The 9,204-nt window shown below is 35.1% G+C and overlaps 1 pseudogene; it reads left to right on the top strand.

The window, feature by feature from the left end:
- The first annotated feature begins 2,467 nt into the window (after nucleotides 1-2,467).
- On the top strand, nucleotides 2,468-3,143 carry LOC101673341 (annotated as a pseudogene).
- Nucleotides 3,144-9,204: the final 6,061 nt, after the last annotated feature.

Below are 9,204 nucleotides of genomic sequence, written 5' to 3'. Positions count from 1 at the left end.
CCTTGGTCTTGGACAAATGTTCACACTATTGGGACACAGTAGACCAGGTCTATTTAACTTTAACAAAACACAGATGACAGCCAACAGAGCACACACAATAGAATAGCAGATTCTCCTGACTTTCAGGGCAGCTTTTGATTGTCTTCATTACTTGGTACTAAGACACACGTGATCAAAATGGACTCAGCCAAGTAGACAAGGAACTCCTCAGTTTAAGGAATTGTCTCTGGCATTCTTTTAGGTCTTACTTTGCGGGTCACACAGCCTTCTGGGAATGACATGTGTAGCCCCCGCTCTCTAGCTTAACCACATTGCATCATCTAATGGTTACTAACCAATTCTATATTATAAATTATCAATCTGAGCAAGCAGCTGGCTACATGGCAACCTCAGCAGGATTATCATTTATTCTGTATCTGATACATTCCAATATATTGCATGAGTAAGGAATACAAGAAAAATTATACAGAAAGTCAAATTCTCATGCATTCTTGAAGTTAAAGGGAAGACTACAGGACAGTTGTTTAACCATTCCTTTTCAGATCCTATCAGACTTATGCACTTGACTTATTGGAAATACATAAAGCCAATTCCTTTCTGCCAAGGGCTCCAATAGGTGCTGCTTCTAATTTTCTATTGAGGTGTTAGATTGTTTTCTCTTCATTCAAGGTCTATTCCCACATATGTCTAATATCTCTTTTCAGGTAAGAAAATGTTCTGAGGGTAAGGATCTCATGCAAAATAAAAAAATAATAATAAAGTTAGAGACAGAGGACCTATGTTCTAGTCATTCTATTCCTTAACTTTAGGATATCAAGGAAGTAGGTTGAACTCTCCGATTCTTAATGGGTACAATAAGTGGGATTGCCTAGATGATATCAAAACCTATATACAAATCAAATACTTAAAAAAAAAAAAAGCTATTTATTTATTTATTTATTATTTATTTGAGAGAGGGAGAACAAGCAGGAGTGGCAGAGGGAAATGGAGAAAGAATCTCAAGCAGACTCTGAACTAAGTGTAAAGCCCTAAGTGGGGCCTGATTGCATGACCCCGAGATCATGACCTGAGCCGAAAACAAAGAGTCAGGTGTTCAACCAACTGTGTCATCCAGGCACCCTACAAATCAAATATTCTGTATATCTCTGAGTCTACCAAAATAACTGACACAGAGTATAACATTATTCAGAGGGAGATTTGGGATGCATTCCATATAGTGGTGTATATTTTTTGCTGATAAGAGAAAGGGAAAATCTGGAAACAAGAGAGGCAGCTAGCTTATATTTTTACTTTCTGTTACTTTCATTCTGAGACTCTGTAATGATTGCGCACCACTGCCCATTGTCACTTGCAGCAGTCTCCTGTGGGAAGAGTTGTCCTTGCCTCTTTTGTTGTGCAGCTTGGCCACGTGAATTTTTCTGGAGGAAGAATCTGAGTGGAAGTGACATGACAGTTTTGAGAAGAACCTTTAACAGTCACTACATTTTTCAGTAGCTTCCTTGAACTTTTCCATCTGTTCCAAAGCCAGCATGTTTTAGTCATGTTGATCCCATTGAAGACACATAGCACAAAATCACAGCAAACTTGTAGCTTACACCTAATGAGAATATACATCTTTGTTTTGAAAGTCACTGAGACTAGAGTTGTTATCAATTCATGAATTCCAGATGGCTCAATAAGCAATATCAGAAACCAGATTTCTACATAGCAACAATCTAAATAATTTATATCTCAAAGGAGACTCATGTGTGTATCGCCTTTTGTGGAAATGTTTAAGCCTATGTAATTTAACCTCCTACAAAATATATGTTTGCATGTATCTGAACATACTAAACTAATCCAGCCTGTTGAAAGAACATAAGGTAAAATTAATATTTGATATTTTAATGCATCAGATGAAAGTAAGATGCACCAGCTGACTGTAATTAAATGTATACTACTTATCTATTTGGGCTTGGTGATCATCAAAATACCACATACTAAAGTGTTAAAATTGGATGGTTGAAATAAACTCATTTGACAATTTCTTTTACTTCATAAACTCCTTCATATAATCTCCCCAAATTGTCATTAGCATTGTGATGGTCAGTGATTCATGATAAGAATTGATCAGTAGTAGATTGTACTAAAAAATAAATGATACATTGAGTAATCAATTTCAGAATTCTTTCTATGACTTTAAACCTTACTCAGATGAAACATAGAAAGTAACTGAGGAAATATTAACAGTGATTTTGAAATCACTTAAAATTCATTTTTGGATATTTGTCCATATTGGTTAGAAAAATATATGACCAGAATACTATTCTCGATGAGCTCTATAGGTGTAGATTTAACCACTGTATTCTTTTGCCTTATATAAAGAGAATTAATATAAGAAACACTGAAATATTGCTAATTAGATTGGGCTCTGGCTTCAGCTCAGCGGAGGGCAAGGCAGCCAGGACAGCAGCTCCCACCCTGCACCATGCAGGCCATCGAGTGTGTAGTGGTGGGAGACAGAAATGTAGGTAAAACCTGCCTATTGATCAGTTACACAACCATGAATTTCCTAGGGAATATATCCCCACTGTGTTTGACGACTACTCTGCCAATGTTGTGGCAGATGGGAAACTGGTCAATCTGGGTTTGGGGGATACAGCTGGACAAGAAGAGTAACATATTTCATAGCCTGTCCCATTCGCAAATAGATGTATTCTTAATTTGCTTTTCTCTTGTGAGTCCTGCACCGTTTGAAAACACTGGAGCAAAGTGGTACCCTGAAGTAGGACACCAATATCCCAAAACCCTCATCATGTTAGTGGCGACTAAACTTGGTCTCAGGGAGAATGAAGCCTCAATCAAGAAACTGAAGGAGAAGAATCTGACTCCCATCACCTCGACGCAAGGTTTGGCCATGGTAAGAAAGTTGGTGCTTTAAAATGCCTGGATCGCTCCCTTATCACACAGGGAGGGCTCAACACAGTGATGAAGGTGTTAGAGGAGTTCTCTGCTCCACTCTCATCAAGAGGAGGAAAAGAGAATGTCTACTGTTTAACTGTCTGGGGCCCTCTCCTGCCCAGTGCCCCTTGGAACCTTTGTACACTTTGCTCAAAAATGGTGGAAACCTGCGCACTCAATTTCAAGTTTTTGTGACAGATTAGTTTTTTCATAAAACTACTTTGAACCAGTTAGTAATTTTTAGGTTTTATTTGTTTAAAGTGTAAAACCCAGTCTTACCCATTATATTAAAATTTAGCTCTAAAATGACAAGATTTCTTAAAGCCGTATTTTTCAAGAGCTCCTATTCTTGCTCACATTAAGCATTGCCTAAATACTTTGTGAATTAAGTTGCATTTTGCTGAGAACAGTAAGCCCCAAACCACTCAAGACCTTTGTCTTTAAGAAGAGTCTGCAGTGTCTCTTTGGAAATACAGACACTTCCGAAGAAGTTTCTGATATGGAAAGCAACACAGCCTCCTTCCTGAAATGTTGCTATCTAACGCACCTCTAGTTTATCAACCCCTATCTGCTCCCTAACACTGTACTGAATGTCATAATGGGATGAGTGTAATGGCTCAACTCTTTGGATCAATCTTTTTTTTAATTTTGTAGTGAGATTTAAACAAACAATTAAACAAACAAAGAACAGTGTATTCGCTTTTGCTGAGAGTTTGAACACACCTCTTACTCCTGTGTACCTCTGGCAAAGTGTCTGTTCTAACCGTGTGCAGCAGGTGTAGTGATCCGAGGTTGAAGAGACTATTTTGACAAAACCTGGAGATTATTTATACCATATTGTACATGCCATAATTAAAATGAGTGAAAGTGTCATGGGTGAAATTTTAAAAGGTTAATCACTAATGCAGTAAATGATGAAGAAAGGTCACTGTTACCACTAAGTAGTTTTAAACTTTACCTTTATTCTCAGACTTGCCTTCCTTCCTGAAATCAGGCATTTAATTCATCTTTGAACTGGTCATGCCCATAGTTGCTAACTTCGTGCTTTTCTTATAGAACCCCTTCTTACAGAGCAATATACCTACTTGTATTATAAAATCTTTCTGATAATGCATTAGACATTTTTTTGTAGGTTAGTTAAAGTGCATTCTTCTTTCTTTGTTACTTTATTCAATGCTAGTAAGTGCTTCCTTTAGTTTTCTAGGAAATATGTATAAAAATCACATGTGGCTGCTTTATAGTTTTTGAAATATTTTAGATATTCCTAAAGTATAAACTTTCTTAGCATCACTGTCTTGCCAGATTACCAACCATGTGCCTTGACTAATGCTGACCCTCCTCTTGGCTTAACCCCGATGGACACTCCCTTCCTATTGCTCTGCCTAACCATGTTCCTCTGATCTATGAGGTTCTGTAAGGCCCTGCTCAGGCTAACAAATTTTTGTACAACTTACTCACTGACAAGAAGACAACTTTCAACCAACAAAATTTTTTAAATTGACAGTTATAGAATTGAGGGGTGTCTTTACATTGATCTTTTGCTAATGCAATTAGCAGTATGTTTTGCATGTATGACTTAATAAACCCTTGATTCATAAAAAATTATTGCTTATTTTTAAAATCCTAAGTAAATCTTTATTCCTAGTAGTCTTTTAAATAGAAAAAATATATATTTAATGTCTCAAAAATTTGTCAATGTTTTAAAGTTTATAGGAATAATACAATCTTTTTTTTCTTTTTAAAGATTTTATTTATTTGACATACAGAGACACAGTGAGAGAGGGAACACAAGCAGGGGGAGTAGGAGTGGAAGAAGTAGGCTTCCTGCCTCGCAGGGAATCCAATGTGGGGCTCAACCCCAGGACCCTGGGATCATGACCTGAGCTGAAGGCAGACCCTTAATGACTGAGCCACCTAGCACCTGGGACAACACAATCTTTCCCCCATGTGCTGTTGCCATATCAAACTATATTCTTCAGATATATTTCTAGTTTTTTTTTTTATTTCTTGCATGAAAGAAATTCATGGAAAAGATAAATACTTACATTATTTATTATAGTAGTTAAAAATAATACCTTTTCCTTAAAGATGTCTCCTTAAAGAGTCCTAGAATCTGTGAATATGTTAGGTTATTTGGCAAAGTTTAATTAAGGCCGTAGGTGGAAGTAAAGTTGCTAACCAATTAATCTTAAAATAGAGGTTATCTTGAATTATCTACGTAGGCTCAATGTAATCACAAGAGTCCTTAAAAGTAGAAGAAGGAATGAGAAGAAAAGTCAGAAAGACGGCAGCATGAAAACTGGCCCAATGTATCTAACTTTGGTGATGGAAGGACAGGGCCATGAACCAAAGAAAATGGAATCATGAGAACAATAATAACAAAGACAAAGAAATGGATACTAGGGCCTCCCTCCAGAAAGTAGTACATCATGACAATGCCTTAGTCTTAGCCAGTTAGATCTATATCAGACTTCTGATGTATAGAACTATAAAATAATAAATTTGTGTTGCTTTAAGATACTGAATTTTTAGAACTTATGACAATTGACTATAGAAAGTTAGTACATCTATCCAATATATCTTATTATAGTTCTTTTTTTTAATTAAAAGATTTCATTTATTTATTTGACAGAGAGAGAGATCACAAGTAGGCAGAGAGTCAGGCAGAGACGGGGGCGGGGGAGCAGGCTCTCTGCTCAGCAGGGATGCTGAGGCAGATGCGGGGCTCGATCCTAGGACCCTGAGATCATGACCTGAGCCAAAGTCAGTGGCTTAATCCACTGAGCCACCCAGGCGCCCCCTCATTATAGTTCTTGAGCAGTCTGTAATCTTATTATATTCAAATTAGGTTAGGAATGAAAATAGGAAAAGAAGAAAATGGAGAAAAAAACAGAAATGAATTCATTCACTAATTCAACACATATCTGTTTGGTAGTATAGATATATGATAGCGTGTATCTATAAACAGTATGTCTATAGCGTATCTCTATATCTGCATATTTAGAATAAATGTATCAATAGCAATAATACAGAGAATCAGTTGTTGTGAGGAACAGCCAAGACAGATACAAGAAACTGGTTAGGAGGCTGTTTTTCCAAAGAAAGGAAAATACATAAAGACCCATGCTTCTTTATTAGTGCGTTTTTAAGTAGTGATGAGGGTAAATAATGTGTTTAGATATCTGCAACATATGTGTTGTGACATCAAAATACCTGTGATTTCTATTGGTGACAAAGCGGTTAGGTTTTAAAAATACTGCTGTAGCTTGTAACCATCACAATGAAGTGCTAAAATTTTGTTAGAGGTTAGTGAAAATAAAAATATTATTTTCTCCCATTGTGTTCAAGGATCTTTCAAGTTCTGTATATAGATATCTTTGGCTCAGTTCTAGTTCTAATGATCCAGGATTAACTTTCTTTAAATGCCTGCTAGAAGCAAATATAATTTTTTTTTTCCTCTGGAGGAATATAATATTATTCTTAGGTATCAAATCATGCAGGAAATTTTCCCTATTGAAAGTCTGAACAGAGGCGCCTGGGTGGCTCAGTGGGTTAAAGTCTCTGCCTTTGGCTCAGGTCATGATTCCAGGGTCCTGGGCTCTCTGCTCAGATGGGAACATGCTTTCTCCTTTCTTTCTCTCTCTGCCTGCCTCGCTGCCTACTTGTGATCTCTGTCTGTCAAATAAATAAATAAAATCTTAAAAAAAAAAAGTCTGAACAAACAAAAAGAGAGCTCTTCAGCCACCAGTTAGTAGAATACATATTCTTCTCAAGTGCACATGGGATACGCACCAAGATAAGCTATATTCTGAGCTATAAAATAAGCCTGAACAAATTTGAAAGAATATAGGTCATATCAAACATTTCTCAAGATATAATTTAATTAAACTATAAACCAGTATCAGAAAGATACTGGAAACTTTCTAAGTAATGGGAAATTAAATGATACACATCTAAATAGTTCATGCACTCAAGGCAGAAGATTCAAAAAAAATTAAAGTTATTTTAACCAAATGTAAAAAAATACAATATCAAGTTTGTGAAATGTAGCTAAAGCAGTGACTTAAGTGAATAAAAATAGTATTAGAAAACAGGACACATCTGAAAAAAGAGAAACAAAATGAAAAGCAAGTAGAAGGAAGAAAACAATAATAAAATAATATAAGAAATCAATGAAAATGAAAACACAGAAACAATATAGAAAGTCAATGGAAGCAGAATCTAATTTTTTAAAAATAACTAAATTGATCATTTCTAGCCAGACTAACCAAGAAAAACAGATAGAAAATAAAAATACCAAGATCAAGAATGAAAGAAGTATATTACTACTAATCTCAAAGTCATTCAAAAGATGATAGGAAATACAGTTATAAATCTTTGCTCATCAATTTGAGCATTTAGCTATAATGAACCAATTCCTTGAAAAGTGCAAACTATCAAAACTCACACAAAAAAAGTGAATAAACTGAGTAGTTCCATATCTATTAAAGACATTTTATTTTATCTATAATAATCTAAAAAAGATAACTTCAGTCTCAGATAAATGCACTGAAAAATAATGTTAAATATTTTAAAAATAAATAATACAAACTTTACATATTTTTCCTGAAAGCAGATTACTATCAAAAGCAGATAAAATCACTAGAAGAAAACTACAGAACAATAACTTTTGTAAATATAGATACAAAAATCCTTCACAAAGTACTAGCAGAATAACTTATTTTTAATAGATTGATATGAAAAACAAATATACATAAATATTTGCATATTTGCATACAATGAATGTGCATGTATGTATACATGAATATATATATATACATATATATATATGTATATGTCTGTATATATGATAGCTTTTTCTCTTGAGAAAGCCTCCAACAAGCAATGACAACATAATAGAAATGAACACATTGAACACATCTAGTTTTAAGATCTTGGTTTCTAAATGTTATTTTCCAGCAAAAAGAACCAGGATTCCTTGACAAGATGACTGAGTCTAGTTAGGAAAAGGAAAGGACAAGATGAACATGGAGCATCTTGTACTGTCATAAGGAAGTGTTTGAAAAGATAAATAAATAAAAAAGATTGGTGGCATATCTTCAAAAGGACACAGGAGGCAATCTGGAAAGAACTCCCCATTGCCAAAGTTGGAACAACTAGAGCAGCAAAATAAATGAAGTTCATTATAACTCAAAGAATCAAATAAATACATATATTCATGTGTTCAAAATGATAAGATACACTATTGAAAAATAAAGAAGGTGAAGAAAAGGGAAACTCTTCATTGCAGAAGAATTTCAAGTGGGGCACCTGGGTGGCTCAGTGGGTTAGGGCCTCTGCCTTTGGCTCAGGTCATGATCCCGGAGTCCTGGGATTGAGCCCCACATCGGGCTCTCAGCTCAGCAGGGAGCCTGCTTCCTCCTCTCTGTCTCTGCCTGCCTCTCTGCCTACTTGTGATCTCTGTCTGTCTAATAAATAAATAAAATCTTTAAAAAAAAAAAAAGAATTTCAAGTAAATATGGAAGTTATGTGGTCATAAAAAATCAGTATGCGTACTTTATAGTAATGAGTACTGCAAGTATGATCCACTGATGAATACTATATTAGCAAGCCTAAGAAGAGATTTCCATTGCCTCAAATAATCTTAAAATATATAGTAATTGGTGTAATTTTAACATGTATTTACAAATTTATTAATACTCTTCTTTCCGGAGATAAATTTTAAATATCTTTTCTTTGAATATTGGCTGGATTTGGTGAATTGCTCTAATAAGTAAAGTATAAAAGGGAAAAATTGTAACTTTAAAGAGGAAAAATGTGGAAGACACCATCTCTTTAGATTTTTTATTTCAGTATGGTTGACACACAATGTTAGATTAGTTTTAGGTGTTCAACTTGGTGATTCGACAAGTTTATACATTTCACTCTAAGTGTAGCTACCATCTGTCCAATTATCTTACCATGACTATATCACTGACTGTATTCCTTATGGTCCATTTTTTATTTTTATGACTTACTCATTCTATAACTGGATGCTTGTATATGTCTCTCCCTTTCACTCATTTGGCTCAACCCCTATCCCCCACCCCTCTGGCAACCATCAGTTTGTTCTCTGTATTTATAGTTCTGATTCTGCTTTTTGTTTATCATTTTTTAAGGATTCCATTTATGAATGGAATTATATAGTATTTGTCTTTCTCAGTTGACTTATTTAATTTAGCATAACACCTTCAGGTTCCATCCGTGTTGTCTCAAATGGTATGA

The sequence above is a fragment of the Mustela putorius genome, unplaced genomic scaffold (assembly GCF_011764305.1).
Source record: "Mustela putorius furo isolate JIRA1106 unplaced genomic scaffold, ASM1176430v1.1 tig00000759_pilon_pilon_pilon, whole genome shotgun sequence".
Taxonomy (NCBI): Eukaryota; Metazoa; Chordata; class Mammalia; order Carnivora; family Mustelidae; genus Mustela; species Mustela putorius.
Note: the sequence above shows the minus strand (reverse complement) of the source record. Positions and strands in the feature narration are given on the sequence as shown.